The following is a 12,283-nucleotide window of genomic DNA, read 5'->3' on the forward strand; positions in this document are numbered from 1 at the left end:
TTTCCCTTCCTGCTTGATGGCTCTATTTACTGCTTAAATTAAGTAGTGCACACATTCTTTTGTTTGAGACAGACCTGTGCGCCAACCTCAGTCTGGAACACGTTAGTGCCACCATACAGTGGAATCTTATAATTTCACATACAGCGTTGCCACACTTATTTTATCAGGACAATACTGATCAGCAAATTATGAGTTTTCAACTTGTATCTTACATGGCATACCTTGGACAAAGATTATTATAATAGTGTATAGGGTGTGAATAGAAGGGTACATTCTGTCGCCCTCTGGATTGGAGTGAATTTCACTCTTAGATCATTCCATATAAAAAGCTGATTTTAGTCCCTAAAATGTGCTCTTAATTGCTGAAAATATTCTAAAATAATATTATTTGCTCTTTCAGTTTTTTCCCCCAGGGAGAATTCCAAGACTCTACCCCTCCGACCCACATTCATTTCCCGACTTCACTGCCCCCGTTTTCTTTTTATGGCTGCACTTCTGCTCTTTATAATGGAATTCTAATACTCTTGAATTAGCGAGAGTGTCATATCTGGATCTGAATTTTGTGGCTCAGGTCATATTTGGATGTATCATACATTATGAAGTAGCAGCACATATTTAGCATCCTGGGTACAGATATGTTATTTGAAAGGATTGTTTCCTGCTATATGAAGGACTGACAATTATGAGTCTTGGTAAACTTGAAGAAAGCTGTTCTGGACATGCATTACTTTTTGTTTCCTAGAAACTACATGATTCTGGTAAGTTAATTCCATTAAGAATTATCTTCAGACTGGACATTTCATACAAGGTGACATTAATGTCAGAGTTAGCATTTGCAGTGCCTGAGGCAAACTTCATGGCGTGTTGCCTGTGACTTTTCTCTTTTTGTGGGACATCTTTCATAATGATGACTAGGCAGCTAGCTATATCACCTAACGAGCAGCACAAACTGCAGAATAAAGAGTACTTGTCTTCAGAAATATAAATTCTTCATTTTTTCCTTAAAATCATAAACCATTCATTGTACAGGAATACAATCGAAATTTGATTCCCACATATTTATCACTTTATATACAGATACCTACATAATTTATTCAATTTTGTCACTGAGTGCTCCAGATTGAAATTCAAATATCTGAATGGTTAGGAATCAGGATTTATTGACAACAAGTACAAATGTAAAGATATGCATGTCAATTTCAAGGCTGTATTCAATTCAGTGTACCAGATCTCTTTTGCAATATTTATGTCAGATTCAGAGCTACCCATCAGTCAGCCATCTTTATGTTAGTCAGCTATTTTTCGTTCAGCTGACTCTGATGCATCATCTTCAGGAAGTGGAGCAACAAAGAAATCTTTGACCTTATGTACAGGGATGGCTTGTGAGCACAGGCAAGTGAGGCATAGCCTAACCAAGAATTCCTAAAAGCTACAAAACACATTTTGTATATTCTTCTTTTATTTAATTGGTAAATATATACAGATTTAAAGACAAATTGTGATTTGATTGAAATGACACAATTTTCTTTCTCTAGTAGCAAAATGGAGCACTAGAAAGGTGAGAAAACGGAGTGCTGGGTGAGGCACAAAGCTTGGTATAACTAATAGTGCCTCAAGAAGCTGCCTTGTTACCATGGCAATTTACCACACCCAGGAGTTATTTTATAAAGAAGTTCCTATGGTAATCACTGCTTGGTGAGGCACAGCAAGATTGTAGCAGTTAAGCTAGGGCTGCAGGAGGTTTGCAGGGGGCAGAGATGGGTCCTGCAACCTACATCATTCTTCTCTCTCCCCCACAGGGCAAGCCCCCTGCATAGGCACGAGGAGCCACTGCTGAGTCCCAGGCCCACCTCGTACTCTGCCTCTCATGCTGGACCAGGTTATGGCAGCTCCAGCTGTAAGAAAGCTTTTAATAGCTGTTCAGTTTTACAGTCAGCAGGGAAAATAACTATTTTGTGTTTTGTGTCTCACCTGTCAAAAAGGTCACGAGCCACGAGCACCACTGCTTATGAGCAGCCCTCAAGTACAGTTTTGCTTTTGGTGAATTACTGAGAGTGGCTACGCACACAGTAGTATGACAGTGACTAACAGGACTGTCAAATGTATCAGGTCACTTACTATGCAGAATGATAACTGGCAGAATTTGATGTTCTGGGATGTCATGAAGATGGTGTTGGCCATACTCAGATGTTAGGATTTTCTCAGTGACTATGAAGAAGGCTTCTTGGAAGTAAGCATGGCTGGTATAGACTGGATTCGAACATGATCATCAAATCTGCTTTCTTAGTTATGTATTTGTTGCAAATGTTGACCCCAAGGCTGAGCAGGAGTCAAAAATAATGAGCGTCACTATGCTGTAAGCTAAGCTGGAACCAGTAAATAGAACTCTTTTACGGAGGCAAAGTTTCATTCATGGAAGACACAGATGCTTTCTCTCTGAATGGCAAAGGTCCAGATCCACAAAGGGATTTAGGTGCCTAAAGGCAAGATGTAGGAGCTTAATCCCAGTTTTAGGTACCATTGTGATCCACAAAACGCTCAGTCATTTGTTGCCTTACTCTATAGGTGCCTAAACTCACTCCCTGCCTAAATTTCCACTGTGAAGTCCTCTCGAAGCCTAAATTTCTCCCTCTGAGCATGCACGCTGCTGATTCACTCTATCTCCAGCCTAACCAGGGGAAGATAGGCATTCTCCTGTCTATCTCTTTGGCAGGGCCCAATCCTGTAGGCATGCTCAGAGAACACTTGCCATTAAAAATATGTTGGTGGAGGTGCTGCCATCCACCTTATAACTTTTAGCCCAGTCTTGTGTGGAGTGAAGCAGGTGCCTAATTCATTCTCACAAGAAACAACTTAGGCATCTAAGCCTCCTGACACCAAGAAAAGGATTCCCAGCTGTGGATCTCAAGTAGAGATAAGTGCCTTCCTGCAGCCCAGACTTAGGCACCGAACTCCATGAAAAGGGCAGGGCTTAGGACACACTCCTGTCCTTGGCACCTCCCATTGGCTAATTTAGGTGGCTGTCCACCTAGCATGCTGGTTTTTGTGGATCCCATTTTAGGCATCTGTCTATCCCTCATTCACTGTATAGGGAGCATAGGCACCTCACGTAGGCTTTGTAAATCCTATTGTGGTTCCCTTATTTTCTAGATGATTGCAACATAAACATTGCAGTTCAGTGCTGCAACACTGGAGTTCCTTTATAGCTCTGGGCCAAAGAGTCTTAGGGCTCTTGCTAGACAAATTCATAAGTTAAAAGTCAAGTGATTGCTCACAGGTCCTCTTATCTGAATTCACAGTTTAATCACTGAAAACAAGCTGAGATGATTCAGTTGTGGCTTTCATGAGTCAGTTCAGGCAGAAACTTCCTTTGACCTGGCTAGATGCTGGATCATATAGCATCTGAAGAAAATCCATTGTCAGATGATGACAAAGTCTAAAACATCTGCTCAGTGTTAATTTTGTTGATAGCTTTTTGGATCCATTGATGAATTTGTAAGTGCCTCTTTGGAGTAGAGAACACTGAAAGAATCTGACTGTGAGCACATTTCTTGTGTTATCTCACAAAGAAGGCAGGGCTGTGTAACTACTTTACCTCTAAATACCAATACAGCTCTTGTGTGGTGGTTGCAGCTTTAAGGGCAAGCTTTCCAGTGAAATACTTGTACCTTAAAGAGAATATGCCAGGTGCCTGGGGGAAAGGCTTGAAATACTTGGCATGCTAGACAGCATATAAATGAATAATTTATAACACTAGAAATGTTGACCATCAGTGCCAGTTGTAATTCCTTACGCTCTGCTATAAGTCCTATATTTGTGTGTGTGTGTGTGTGTGTGTGCGTGTGCGTGCGCGCCTGCTTTGTGATGATATATTCTCAACTTTGGCATTAATGACATGATGTAATTACTGGTTGTTGGGGCTACACAAAAATGAGATGCCAATACATAAACAACTGTAGACTAGCATGGGATAATCATGTCTCTCCAGTATTACAAAATTTAAACTACAGCTAAATTGCTCCCATCTCTTATGGGGTTTGAATAATTATCTCATGAAATTTATACTAAGTTATTTTGCTATTAGAAAATGTGTTCAGTCTAGGGGTAATTGGTATATTTTTTATGCTGAATTAAGTTAAAATTGTAATTTTAAAAAGGGAACTGTCTGAACTGAGTCTTTTGGTATCATTTCCATGCAGATGATATTCTGATCACCCTTGCACCAATTTTGATATTTTCTCGAGTAAAGTGTGCCTCTACTTCTGGCTTCACTTTATCTTTTCTAACTTACTCTATACAAAGTTCATGTCCTACTAAATATTGATGAATAGCAGCAACCAAAACATTAGAACCTTCACATCAGCTGCAATCATACATTTGCCCCTACTATCAGAAACACCAGACTGAGGCAGCCGTGTGCATGCCCAGCTGCAGATCTTTATGTAAGCCCCACTTAAACCTGCCACCTCCTGGAACTCTGGACCAAACTTCTGGGGGGAAAGGTGGGAGTGGTTTCTGTCCTTTGGACTACAACAATAATAGCTGCCAGAGCCCTACAGCCCCATTTCCCACCATGCTTGGAGTGGAATGGGGCTCTGATTAACTTCCCTACCTACAGAGAGAGTCTTTGAAGAGCTCTGGGATCTAGGTCATGGGTCAGGCAGTTCCAGCCTGTATTAATGTTTAGTATTTATTAGTTAACTTTAATCCTTTCCTTACTCAGATCCTATTTGCCTGTTCCTAGTAAAATCCCCCTCTGTTATATTGTTGGTTTGCGGTTTGTCCTTTCCTGGATGTGCTTGTGTTGATGTGCTGTACTGTTTCTTATGTACTGGGCTCTGTACTCCTTGCCAGCAGTGGTAGCATTATTCATTTTCCCAACAGACAGTACCTCTTGTGTCCTGGGCATAGTGAGGAGTAACCGTGGATGGAGGCACCAGGCATCATTTAACAAGAATCCTGGAGCCCACCTATGTGAGAAGAAGGGACAAACCGCTCCAAATAGCAAGCTCCAGGGAGGAGGCTTGAGCCACCCCTTGGAGCAGGGGCTACATTTAGGTGACTTGGAGATCTTGCCAACAGAAATGTAGCTGCCTACAGAGTTAGGTAGCAGCTGAGCAGGGGTTTTAAGGATCTAAATTTTGGATTTAGGTGTCTAAAGTAGCAGTTAAGATCCTACATCTCTTTGTAATGTAGCCACATAGGGCCTTTTGAAAATGTTACCCAGTGTCTGAATTCACAGTCAGGATCATTTAGCTATGATGTTTGGGACTTCCATCTGATTCGTAGGCCTGGTCTACACTACAGAGTTAGAGTGACAAAAGGCAGCTTAGGTCAACCTAATTATGTCAGTGTCTACACTACAGCCTTGCTCCTGCCAATGTTAAGTGCCCTACTACGCTGACATAATAATGCCTCCTCCACGAAAGGTGTAGGGATTATGTTGGTGTAGTTAGGGTGATGCAGTGTCTGCTACTTACTTTGGCTGTTGGCCGTCTTGTCAATTTCATGGCAGAAGCTGTGAAATTGATAAGAAAGTTGGATAGCTGGAGCCCAGCTGCCCTCCATTCCCCAGGAGAGCTTGGCATCTGGACCCCACTCCTGGCTGGGAGCTGGGGTGAGGAGCTAGGGGAGGGGGGGAAGCAACCAGGCTCTCAGCAGGGAGCTGCCAGCAGAGCTGAGAGACCAGGTTCCCCACACTGCCCCTCTTAGGTCGGTGGAAGCGTTCCTGCTGCACCACCAACCCAAGCAGGGTAGTGTGGATATGCACCACCACAGTAATTACTCTTGTGGCTGTAAGTAGACCTAATATAGGTCAACTTACATTTCTAGGGTAGACATACCCTTATTATAGGTTATTTTCCCTTTTAGGCTCCCTCCCACATCTGCTTGTAAGAGAGAACTGTTTCCTTTCCCTCTTCCTGCTTAACGTGTGTTTTTAGTATGTATTGGTAGTATAAAGACTGGAAGCCTGGGCTGATGTGTTCTTTCTTTCTTGCCCCATAACTAGGGCCCTACCAAATTCATGGCCATGAAAAACGCATCGCAGACCATGAAATCTGGTATCTCCCCCATGAAATCTGGTCTCTTGTGTGCTTTTACCCTATAATATACAAATTTCATAGGGGGAGACTAGCTTTTCTCAAATTGGGGCTCCTGACCCAAAAAGAAGTTGCAAGGGAGATCACAAAGTTATTTTAGGATGTCACAGTATTGCCACCCTTACTTCTGTGCTGCTGCCTTCAGAGTTTGGTGGCCGGAGAGTGGTGGCTGCTAACTGAGGGCCCAGCTCTGCAGGCAGCAGTGCAGAACTAAGGGTGGCAATACCATACTGTGCCATCCTTACTTCTGCGCTGCTGCTGGCAGCGGCTCTGCCTTCAGAGCGAGGCTCCAGACCAGCAGCTGCCCAGAAGCAGAGCAGAAGTAAGGGTAGCAGTATCACAAGGCCCCCCAACAATAACCCTGTGACCAGCACCCCATGACTCCTTTTTGGGTCAGGACCCCTACAATGACAACATCATGAAATTTCAGATTTAAATAGCTGAAATTATGAAATTTACAATTTTTAAATCCTAGGACCATGAAATTGACCAAAATGGATCATGAATTTGTTAGGGCCCTACCCATAAGAGATCTGGGCCTCTGGTGCATTTTTCTTGCACATACAGCCTAAAAGAGACCCCTCTGAGCCAGTAAGCAGACAGCTACACCTCACCTTCCGCCCTCCAAAGTTGGTTTCATTTGCTTCAAGTGTTTTAACTAGATATTATCTCAGGTGTAAGGGTCAGGTCACCAAGTATGTTTAGCTTAAACAACAGGAAGTATTATTGTCATCTTACAGAACAAAGAGAACACAAATCAAAAGGACTGTGAATTCATATCATGCTCTCTTTCCACGCTATTCGTTTGGCCATCTCTGGATTGGCACTAACCTGGAAGTTATCTTGTTGATTCTACCTTTGTCTTCACATGGCAGGGAAATCTTTTCTCTCTCTACTCTCAAGTGCTGAGTGGTTGTACACGACCCTCTTGAAATAGTCTTTGTGTGCTGAAATAATCCCATTGCTATAATTACGGGGAAGATGGTTTTGATCTCCTGCATATAAACTTTCTGACATTAGGAGTCAAACTGTGCATTAGCATCTGGTTTTGCTATAGAGAAAATACAACTGCATTTCCCTGTTACAAACACATTCAGTTAAGTAATAATTCCGTCTCCCAAATTCACAAGTTTAGGGCCAGTGTGTGTACTCTGTAAAAGTGATGGGCAATATTCCATGTCACCTCATCATCTGGAGCTCTCCATAGTGCAGGGGAGCCCCCTTTGGAATGATGGAGCAAACTTCCTTCTGAGCTCTGCTGGCAGGTGAGGAAAAGGGGCCCACTGCCATGGCTCTGCTTTCTGCCCACCCTTTCCCACCCCTTCTGGAGTAGTTTGTAACCCTGAAAGTGGCAGAGGAGTTTTGATAGGGACAGGGACTTCAATGTCCTCTGTCCCTTTCTTATGAGGCTCATGCATCCTTTTGTGCCCACAACAACTCCAGAGACCAGTGATAAAGCCAGGGACAATCTAGTCATTAGTTTTCACACTCTCCTCTTTCTCTCTGAACACAGTTTATCATTTCTACGAAAGTTTACGTTTGATGTTAAGGCAGATGAAAAACAAAACCATAACAGTTTTGGCCTATTCTGGGAGGCTTCTCCAATGTCCCAAAATAAGAAAAAACATTGTATAAAATGTCATTTTCTTTCTGGGGCAATCTAATTAGCCTATCCCACTACTTAATGGAAGCATAGACCTTTTAACATGCTAATTACAAATTTATCCTACAAGTCCATTGTGTTATGTACAATACAGGTTTTAAATTAAGTGGACAATGGGATGGATCACTTGATGATTGCCTGTTCTGTTCATTCCCTCTGAAGGACCTGGCATTGTTCACAGAAGACAGGATACTGGGCTAGATGGACCATTGTTCTGACCCGATATGGCTGTTCATGTCCATTACACAAAACCTACCAAAAGTAGCAATAATTAGTACCTTGCTGGTAATGTCAGCAGAAAGGTCAAAGGTTGAATGGGCAGTGGAGAATGAACTGCCCTTTCCCTTATAGAAGTGGTACCTATTACTTATGGAAGATGCATACTTGCAGGAAAGGATTTGAACTGCTGCTGTTGGTGGTGTTCTACGACTAGAATATTTTAATCTCTAGGAGGATCATTCCAGTACCTTTCCTCAGCAGTAAATTAAATTTAAAATTATGTTAAAACAACATATTCTTCCACTTCACCTTGTTATGCATTTTCACTGCCAAAAAATAGTTTGGGAAGGTATCATTAAAAGTATGTGGGAAAAAGGAACAAAGTGAGTGTCCTTTTTCTGTATTTGTTTAATTATTGATTCAGAAGGTGTTGAAGATTATTGTGAGGATTAACGACCATGTGCGTAGGTAAGGATTAAAAATAGAGGTGAGCTGGTACATTTTAATGATGTATTAGAGTTTTTAAAATACTGTGGAATGAAAGTCAGTGCAGTCATGCACAGTAATAGGTTTCCCTTTATCTCTGAGTTTGAGGGAGAAATGTTAAAGCAAATCTTGCCATTCTATTCTATATAGTTCTTAAACCACCCTCATCATCTTAGTATGTGAGTACTTTCCACTAGTTCCTTAAGCAACTTGACTAACACCAATCACACGTGGTTCATTCTTTTCTCATCTTCTTCCCAAGGGAGACTTTTGTGTGTAACAGAGTTTTAGTTTTAGGTCAATGCTGTTGGCTTTCTTTTGTTATTATTATTTATTTATTAAATGTACACACTGCTCCGTATTTGTTAGAAAAGGCAAGGTTAGAGAATTGCACCTTGCATGTGGAGCAGAAGGTGGTGAGGTCTGTGATGGTCTCAGTTCCTGTGAGAGTTTATTCAACAGTCTCACGCCAGCTCCTGAGATAGCTCTGTCTCCTGCACAGACAAGCTTTATCCTTGTGGTGGAAAGTTCCATAGCGTGTGAGAAGTGAAGCTGTCATTTCAGTTATCCACACTTGGTTTAGGAAGTCACAGTATCATGTTCTTAAGGATTTTTTAAAAAATTTCTATTCAGGGACTAATTTGTGAGCTGCAATAACGTTTCCTCGAGATGCTTAACCTTTTATATAATAGGCCCAACACTGCCGCTGTTCTTGACTTTTTCTTCTCTCAGTGGCATGCCATAAATATACAATATGAATATTTATATGTAGAAGAGCTAATGGCTCCCACATGGAGACATTAAACTGTTGTTGCAGAACTGTTATATCAGTTGCTGAGCTAGTCAGGCTATTTACTAGTTTCCTTCTTTTAGTTCTCTTGACATGTAGTTTTGTGATTCAAATTCATTTTTTCCTCTTCAAATCCCAGTAGCCAAAATATTCAGACCTGTAACTGTTGCAGACAGCGTATATAATTAAATGGCTCAGCATTTCTGTTTGTCAGGGCTATATAAAATAAGAGGAGAAATATTTGCTTTGTGAAATTTTGCCATAAAACCTTCAGGAAGAATTATCCATCATCAGACCTCCAGTTCCCAAAGGAAAGGGCTCAAAAAGAAAAAGTATCTTGAGTGTCTATTTTCAGCCAAGATAAATTTGAATGAAATGAAGTTTGACAAAAGAAACTGTGTTTTGCAAGTTACTTTAAACATTAGTCTTGAGTGAGGTCACTTTGAAGATAGCATAGATCTTCACGGGGAGGGATAGCTCGGTGGTTTGAGCATTGGCCTCGTAAACCCAGGGTTGTGAGTTCAGTCCTTGAGGGGGCCATTTAGGGATTGGGGGATTGGTTCTGCTTTGAGCAGGGGGTTGGACTAGATGATCTCTTGAGGTCCCTTCCAACCCTAAAAATCTATGATACATATGAGAGATGAACTACAGCACTCAAAATCATTTGAATACAGACAGCGCTTGATTCAGCTCGGGGTTTTGTCAGCATCTGCCATCAGAAACCATGTTATAGGGGACCCAGTAGGTGGGAAGACACTCTGCAGTGGGGTTATGGTGACACAAGATACCTTCAATCCCTGTTCTGCAGTGCAAATTCCAGAACTGGACAGCATTATCTGATGAAGAGGCCTGACCAAAGCGGTGATTCAATGCATCTCTTTGGGCTCCCTCTCCTGGCAAAGCTCTTATGGAGCCTCATCTGCAGGTTAAAGTTGTCCTTCCCTGGTGGAAACTCCAGAGTAGGATAGTGGTGCTAACCCTGGTGAATCTCAGTGACCATAAATACAATCCAGAAATGTGGCCTCCTTTTTGTGCATAGATAGCATACCATTTGTTCAAGATCTATCCACTCCAATAATTCCTAATTAGACACTTTATCTGTTGCACTGTTGAGCTTTATAAATTTCTGCATCGCAAGCAGGATGGACACTACTTTGGGAAATGTTGAGAGAGTCTGTGCCAAAATTTCCTATGGATGAGCTCACTGCATTGAATTAGCAATCTTTCATCATATAATTTTATAATTACTTTTTTTTTTTGCTAATACATTTTTAAAGTCTTGCTGCATCAGTGGATTTCTTATATAATGCTAATATGATAGGATGAAAAATTGGTAATACAACTGCAGATTTGTCATATTAGCAATCTGATCAGCAAAATTAACGTTAATATGGCGTGATGAAATATTGTCAGCGTAATATAATGGATTTCCTATCAGGAACACATGCTTAAGTTCATCTCAGACTTTTCCAATTCTGCCCTCGTTCACAATAAGGTTTCTATACTTCTCCACACCAAGAGTCCCAAATATTACATAACTTTCTTGCCTAAGGAACTGATTTCTGTCCTAATTTACGTTCTGTGCAGCCTGTCTTATTTCATTAGGGGCTGCATAGGGTTTATGTGGGATACAACATATCACAGAGGTTGGGTTGTTTTGTTTTTTAATACTAGATCAAATTACATCTACAAGAAGTTGTTTCTCACATACCAGCACATCACTTCTGGTAGATCTTTGAACAACTATATCACTACCTAGTTATTCCTGGTTGCCACTATGCTGTACATGACAAAATTGGGGCTGGAATTCAGATCTTTCTGCTCCAAAGACTTCCTGAGCTAATGGAAAATTTCTTTTAGCTCTTAGAATTATGGCGCCTGTGGCACATTATTCTGATTCGTACATTTGCGTATGCACACACATTATTCAGTCCATTACATTATTATCTTTATTTGTTACAGAATACCAATTAAAATACATTGTGTGATGGTGAATCACTTCCAAAACCTTAAATCCTGTAAGGCTGACACTGAGTCAAGTAAGAAACTAAAAACAAAACTTTCAACCCATTGTTCCGAGAGAGCTTTGAAAAGCAAAAAATGTCGTCTTATGATCTGGTTGTTAGAATAAAACTGTTGTTTCATTATTTATTAAGTTGCTTCATATTTGAAAGAAGCTATAGCAGACACAAATGTGACTTTAATTTTGCAGCATGCTTTCTTTAATTCATTGAGTAGATATTAACCAGTTATCTCAGGTAGTGGTTCAAAGTCAAACACAAGTGTGTTCTTCCAATCTTTCATTTTCATGAGCTGTCAATGTGAGAAATATCCCCTTTCCACTTGCATTTTCAAGTTTGGGACACTGTAACTATTTCTTCTTAAGTTTCTTTTGTGAAGTTAGTACTCATGTTGTTTGCCAGATCTAGAGTATTGGAGGTTGAAGTCCTTTGTGCAGTAGATACAGCATGATTATTAGTTCAAACTCATCCATACTATCCTGCCAATGTGTCTCAACTTAGATCTGGAGGGATCACCTCTACACATGAGAGAATAATGTAGTTTCCGTGCCTGTATCCAAAGGATAAATAAGGCAATCAATATATCTTAAGAGCTCTTACCACTATGTGGTTTTATCAGTGATATGCTTTGTAAAAAAAGTCTGTAGATTTCTAGAACTACAACATTGTAAATTTTTACATTTTTACTACTGGGTCATCTAGATCTGCTCTAGGATTGGGCAGCATTGTTATGCTTATAAGAAACACCTAGGACCTTTTTCAGGGGAAAAGGCAATATGCCACGTTTATTGGAGATACAACAATTAGCATATGCATTCAATCACACACACACACGCTGTCCAGCCAGTCGATGTTATAGTTACCAGTCCAGAGTCTAGATCAATCTAGTGGCCAGCTAGGTTGATCACAAGTAGAGAAGAGTCGGGTTCTGTCAGTCACGACACAAAGTTCCAGGGAAGTCTTGGCAGGACGAACCCAAAGTTTCATGGCAAAGCATCCTGTT

This window comes from Gopherus flavomarginatus, chromosome 3 (assembly GCF_025201925.1).
Source record: "Gopherus flavomarginatus isolate rGopFla2 chromosome 3, rGopFla2.mat.asm, whole genome shotgun sequence".
Taxonomy (NCBI): Eukaryota; Metazoa; Chordata; order Testudines; family Testudinidae; genus Gopherus; species Gopherus flavomarginatus.